The sequence below is a fragment of the Salvelinus fontinalis genome, chromosome 10 (genome assembly GCF_029448725.1).
Source record: "Salvelinus fontinalis isolate EN_2023a chromosome 10, ASM2944872v1, whole genome shotgun sequence".
Taxonomy (NCBI): domain Eukaryota; kingdom Metazoa; phylum Chordata; class Actinopteri; order Salmoniformes; family Salmonidae; genus Salvelinus; species Salvelinus fontinalis.
The window spans coordinates 41,500,086-41,507,161 of record NC_074674.1 but is presented as its reverse complement, the minus strand read 5'-3'; the positions used below and the strand labels follow the sequence as shown (position 1 = coordinate 41,507,161).

At 49.4% G+C, this 7,076-nt stretch overlaps 1 protein-coding gene across 2 annotated transcripts in view; it reads right to left on the bottom strand.

The window, feature by feature from the left end:
- gbe1a (glucan (1,4-alpha-), branching enzyme 1a) overlaps positions 1-7,076 on the bottom strand; it is a 249,035-nt gene that overhangs the window by 69,692 nt on the left and 172,267 nt on the right. The gene's annotated exons all lie outside the window — the stretch shown is intronic.

Genomic DNA, 7,076 nt, shown 5'->3' with positions numbered 1-7,076 from the left:
CAGGTAGCCTAGTGGTTAGAGTGGAGGGTTGGCAGGTAGCCTAGTGGTTAGAGTGGAGGGGCGGCAGGTAGCCTAGTGGTTAGAGTGGAGGGGAGGCAGGTAGACTAGTGGTTAGAGTGGAGGGGCGGCAGGTAGACTAGTGGTTAGAGTGGAGGGGCGGCAGGTAGACTAGTGGTTAGAGTGTTGGACTAGTAACCGAAAAACCCGAGCTGACAAGGTAAACATCTGTCGTTCTGCCCCTGAACAAGACAGTGAACCCACTGTTCCAAGGCCGTCATTGAAAATAAGAATGTGTTCTTAACTGACTTGCCCGGTTAAAAAAAAGATTAAAAATATGATGCAATTGTTTCTAGTTGCCACCAGATGGCAGTATATCCCCACAACCTCAAAATAAAATCAGTGATTTAAAAGAAATCACTACTACATTACAAGTTCAACTCAAAGTTGTTTCACTAGTTATTTACTCCATGTACATGAAATGGTAACTTAAGTCAGTATTGATGTTGTAATTTCAGTAGTGAGGAGCTGAGTTTTGGGACAACACCTACTGGTTAACATCTAGTCACATTACTACACAATTCCAGCTTAATGACTGTTTAATGGGCATTAGAAAATCTACTACTTAATAGCTACGAAAAAGCGTCTTGCTTCCAACTGGCAGGTTTAGTGTCGCCTGTCGGGAGTCAGGCGTCGCCTGTCGGGAGTCAGGCGTCGCCTGTCGGGAGTCAGGCGTCGCCTGTCGGGAGTCAGGCGTCGCCTGTCGGGAGTCAGGCGTCGCCTGTCGGGAGTCAGGCGTCGCCTGTCGGGAGTCAGGCGTCGCCTGTCGGGAGTCAGGGGTCGCCTGTCGGGAGTCAGGGGTCGCCTGTCGGGAGTCAGGGGTCGCCTGTCGGGAGTTAGGGGTCGCCTGTCGGGAGTCAGGGGTCGCAGTCACCAGAACGGCAGGAGAACAGCAGCTGAATATCACGGTGAATGAGGAGAACAAAACATCTCTGGAGGCTGTAGAGAAAAAGTCTAATAATGTAGACCTGGTGCCAGCAGGATGTGGTGTCTGTCCCCCTTCATAATGTAGACCTGGTGCCAGCAGGATGTGATGTCGTCCCCCTTCATAATGTAGACCTGGTGCCAGCAGGATGTGGTGTCTGTCCCCCTTCATAATGTAGACCTGGTGCCAGCAGGATGTGATGTCGTCCCCCTTCATAATGTAGACCTGGTGCCAGCAGGATGTGATGTCGTCCCCCTTCATAATGTAGACCTGGTGCCAGCAGGATGTGGTGTCTGTCCCCCTTCATAATGTAGACCTGGTGCCAGCAGGATGTGATGTCGTCCCCCTTCATAATGTAGACCTGGTGCCAGCAGGATGTGATGTCGTCCCCCCTTCATAATGTAGACCTGGTGCCAGCAGGATGTGATGTCGTCCCCCTTCATAATGTAGACCTGGTGCCAGCAGGATGTGATGTCGTCCCCCCTTCATAATGTAGACCTGGTGCCAGCAGGATGTGATGTCGTCCCCCTTCATAATGTAGACCTGGTGCCAGCAGGATGTGGTGTCTGTCCCCCTTCATAATGTAGACCTGGTGCCAGCAGGATGTGATGTCGTCCCCCCTTCATAATGTAGACCTGGTGCCAGCAGGATGTGGTGTCTGTCCCCCTTCATAATGTAGACCTGGTGCCAGCAGGATGTGGTGTCTGTCCCCCTTCATAATGTACACCTGGTGCCAGCAGGATGTGATGTCTGTCCCCCTTCATAATGTAGACCTGGTGCCAGAAGGATGTGGTGTCTGTCCCCCTTCATAATGTAGACCTGGTGCCAGCAGGATGTGGTGTCGTCCCCCTTCATAATGTAGACCTGGTGCCAGCAGGATTGTGATGTCGTCCCCCCTTCATAATGTAGACCTGGTGCCAGCAGGATGTGGTGTCGTCCCCCTTCATAATGTAGACCTGGTGCCAGCAGGATGTGGTGTGGTCCCCCTTCATAATGTAGACCTGGTGCCAGCAGGATGTGATGTCGTCCCCCTTCATAATGTAGACCTGGTGCCAGCAGGATGTGATGTCGTCCCCCTTCATAATGTAGACCTGGTGCCAGCAGGATGTGATGTCGTCCCCCTTCATAATGTAGACCTGGTGCCAGCAGGATGTGATGTCGTCCCCCTTCATAATGTAGACCTGGTGCCAGCAGGATGTGGTGTCTGTCCCCCTTCATAATGTAGACCTGGTGCCAGCAGGATGTGATGTCGTCCCCCTTCATAATGTAGACCTAGTGCCAGCAGGATGTGATGTCGTCCCCCTTCATAATGTAGACCTGGTGCCAGCAGGATGTGATGTCGTCCCCCTTCATAATGTAAACCTGGTGCCAGCAGGATGTGATGTCGTCCCCCTTCATAATGTAGACCTGGTGCCAGCAGGATGTGGTGTCGTCCCCCTTCATAATGTAGACCTGGTGCCAGCAGGATGTGATGTCGTCCCCCTTCATAATGTAGACCTGGTGCCAGCAGGATGTGGTGTCTGTCCCCCTTCATAATGTAGACCTGGTGCCAGCAGGATGTGGTGTCTGTCCCCCCTTCATAATGTAGACCTGGTGCCAGCAGGATGTGATGTCGTCCCCCTTCATAATGTAGACCTGGCATTGGCCTGCTGAAACAGGACCCTCCCCAAACTGTTACCACAAAGGTGGAAGCACAGAATCATCTAGAATGTCATTGCTGTCATCAAGGCAAAGGGTGGCTACTTGGAAGAATCTCAAATATAAAATATATTGTGATTTGTTTAACACTTTTTGTGGTTACTACATGATTCCATATGTGTTATTTCATAGTGTTGATGTCTTCAGTATTATTCTACAATGTAGAAAATAGTAAACATAAAGAAAAACCCCTTATATGAGTCGGTATGTCCCAACTGGTAATGTATACTGAATATATTATTAATATATTATTATATTATTATACGCAACACGTAAACTGTTGGTCTCGTGTTTCATGAGCTGAAATAAATGATCCAAGACATTTTTTTCCATAAGCAGAAAAGGCAGGTTGGAATTGCCATTATTTTTTTTTGCCATCGATGTGATGTTCGGTGGAGCCTCGTCAGTCTGTTGCGTACGGGCCTGGCTGAGAGGCAGTGTGGGTGGAAATGACCTCGCCTGGCAACCACAGCGAGGAAACACAACTCTGTAGTCCGCCAGGAAATTTATTTGGAAGACCCCCATACATTTTTTATAATATTTTTTTTCACATTTAGATCATTTTATGTTTTCCTCTCATTTTAATTCAAGTACTTTTGAATGACCAACTTGAGAAAATGTCAGATTTTCAATGTATTTCAGTATTTTAATTTCAGAGTGCCATATTCAAGTACTTTTAAGCTCCTTGTATGAACCCTGTTATATAGACAGAGAGGTTATATAGACAGAGAGGTTATATAGACAGAGAGGTTATATAGACAGAGAGGTTATATAGACAGAGAGGTTATATAGACAGTTGTATTGTATGTTGTAGTCTGGAGGACAGAGAGGTTATATAGACAGAGAGATTATATAGACAGAGAGGTTATATAGACTGTTGTATTGTATGTTGTAGTCTGGAGGACAGAGAGGTTATATAGACAGAGAGATTATATAGACAGAGAGATTATATAGACAGAGAGGTTATATAGACAGAGAGATTATATAGACAGAGAGGTTATATAGACAGAGAGGTTATATAGACAGAGAGGTTATATAGACTGTTGTATTGTATGTTGTAGTCTGGAGGACAGAGAGGTTATATAGACAGAGAGGTTATATAGACAGAGAGATTATATAGACAGAGGTTATATAGACAGAGAGGTTATATAGACAGAGAGGTTATATAGACAGAGAGGTTATATAGACAGAGGTTATATAGACAGAGAGGTTATATAGACTGTTGTATTGTATGTTGTAGTCTGGAGGACAGAGAGGTTATATAGACAGAGAGGTTATATAGACAGAGAGGTTATATAGACAGAGAGGTTATATAGACAGAGAGGTTATATAGACAGAGGTTATATAGACAGAGAGGTTATATAGACAGAGAGGTTATATAGACAGTTGTATTGTATGTTGTAGTCTGGAGGACAGAGAGGTTATATAGACAGAGAGGTTATATAGACAGAGAGGTTATATAGACAGAGAGGTTATATAGACAGAGAGGTTATATAGACAGAGAGGTTATATAGACAGAGAGGTTATATAGACAGTTGTATTGTATGTTGTAGTCTGGAGGACAGAGAGGTTATATAGACAGAGAGGTTATATAGACAGAGAGGTTATATAGACAGAGAGGTTATATAGACAGAGAGGTTATATAGACAGAGAGGTTATATAGACATGGGGGTTATATAGACGTTATATAGACAGTTGTATTGTATGTTGTAGTCTGGAGGACAGAGAGGTTATATAGACAGAGAGGTTATATAGACAGAGAGGTTATATAGACAGAGGTTATATAGACTGTTGTATTGTATGTTGTAGTCTGGAGGGGAGAAAAGGCTGGTTGTGAGGTTAATATTAATATTGTCTGACCTCAGTGAACCCTCCCCTCCTCTCTCATCTCCTCTCCTTTGCTCTCTTTCAATGTAATTGTATATGATTTACCAAGAAAACCTTCTTCCATTTCATTGCAGAAATAACTCTTTCCTGGTCTCTGTTCTCTCCTCCCACATCTCTCCTGTGTGTGAGTGGGATGATGTTGATCTTAGGGAGATGGTGAAAACTACAGAGTACCCCTTTGGGAAAACTACACAGTACCCCTTTGGAAAACTACAGATGACCCCTTTGGGAAAACTACAGATGACCCCTTTGGGAAAACTACAGAGTACCCCTTTGGGAAAACTACAGAGTACCCCTTTGGGAAAACTACAGAGTACCCCTTTGGGAAAACTACAGAGTACCCCTTTTGGAAAACTACAGAGTACCCATTTTGGAAAACTACAGAGTACCCCTTTTGGAAAACTACAGAGTACCCCTTTGGGAAAACTACAGAGTACCCCTTTGGGAAAACTGCAGAGTACCCCTTTGGGAAAACTGCAGAGTACCCCTTTGGGAAAACTGCAGAGTACCCCTTTGGGAAAACTACAGAGTACCCCTTTGGGAAAACTACAGAGTACCCCTTTGGGAAAACTACAGAGTACCCCTTTGGGAAAACTACAGAGTACGCCTTTTGGAAAACTACAGAGTACCCCTTTGGGAAAACTACAGAGTACCCCTTTGGGAAAACTACAGAGTACCCCTTTGGGAAAACTACAGAGTACCCCTTTGGGAAAACTACAGAGTACCCCTTTGGGAAAACTACAGAGTACCCCTTTGGAAAACTACAGAGTACCCCTTTTGGAAAACTACAGAGTACCCCTTTTGGAAAACTACAGAGTACCCCTTTTGGAAAACTACAGAGTACCCCTTTTGGAAAACTACAGAGTACCCCTTTGGGAAAACTACAGAGTTGAGGTATCCCCCCCCCCATGAAGTTGAGGTAGCCCCCCCCTCCCCCCCAACTCACCCATGAAGTTGAGGTAGCCCTCTCCCCCCAACTCACCCATGAAGTTGAGGTAGCCCCCCCCTCTCCCCCAACTCACCCATGAAGTTGAGGTAGCCCCCCCCTCTCCCCCAACTCACCCATGAAGTTGAGGTAGCCCCCCCCTCCCCCCCAACTCACCCATGAAGTTGAGGTAGCCCCCCCCCCCCCCAACTCACCCATGAAGTTGAGGTAGCCCCCCCCCTCCCCCCCAACTCACCCATGAAGTTGAGGTAGCCCCCCCCCCCCCCAACTCACCCATGAAGTTGAGGTAGCCCCCCCCCAACTCACCCATGAAGTTGAGGTAGGCCCTCCCCCCCCCCCCAACTCACCCATGAAGTTGAGGTAGCCCCCCCCTCCCCCCCCAACTCACCCATGAAGTTGAGGTAGCCCCCCCCCTCCCCCCCAACTCACCCATGAAGTTGAGGTAGCCCCCCCCCCCCCCAACTCACCCATGAAGTTGAGGTAGCCCCCCCCCCCCCCCAACTCACCCATGAAGTTGAGGTAGCCCCCCCCCCCCCCCCAACTCACCCATGAAGTTGAGGTATCCCCCCCCTCCCCCCCCAACTCACCCATGAAGTTGAGGTAGCCCCCCCCTCCCCCCAACTCACCCATGAAGTTGAGGTAGCCCTCCCCATCCCCCCAACTCACCCATGAAGTTGAGGTAGCCCCCCCCATGAAGTTGAGGTAGCCCCCCCCCCCCCCCATGAAGTTGAGGTAGCCCTCTCTCCCCCAACTCACCCATGAAGTTGAGGTAGCCCCCCCCCATGAAGTTGAGGTAGCCCCCCCCCATGATGTTGAGGTAGCCCTCTCCCCCCAACTCACCCATGAAGTTGAGGTAGCCCCCCCCCATGAAGTTGAGGTAGCCCTCACCCCCCCCAACTCACCCATGAATTTGAGGTAGCCCCCCCCCCCCAACTCACCCATGAAGTTGAGGTAGCCCCCCCCCCCCCATGAAGTTGAGGTAGCCCCCCCCATGAAGTTGAGGTAGCCCCCCCCCCCCAACTCACCCATGAAGTTGAGGTAGCCCCCCCATGAAGTTGAGGTAGCCCCCCCCCCCATGAAGTTGAGGTAGCCCTCCCCCCCCCAACTCACCCATGAAGTTGAGGTAGCCCCCCCCCCCCCCAACTCACCCATGAAGTTGAGGTAGCCCCCCCCCCCAACTCACCCATGAAGTTGAGGTATCCCCCCCCCAACTCACCCATGAAGTTGAGGTATCCCCCCCCCCCCCAACTCACCCATGAAGTTGAGGTAGCCCCCCCCCCCCAACTCACCCATGAAGTTGAGGTAGCCCCCCCCAACTCACCCATGAAGTTGAGGTAGCCCCCCCCCCCAACTCACCCATGAAGTTGAGGTAGCCCCCCCCCCCCCCCAACTCACCCATGAAGTTGAGGTAGCCCCCCCCCCAACTCACCCATGAAGTTGAGGTAGCCCCCCCCTCCCCCCCAACTCACCCATGAAGTTGAGGTAGCCCCCCCCTCCCCCCAACCCACCCATGATGTTGAGGTAGCCCCCCCCCCCCCAACTCACCCATGAAGTTGAGGTAGC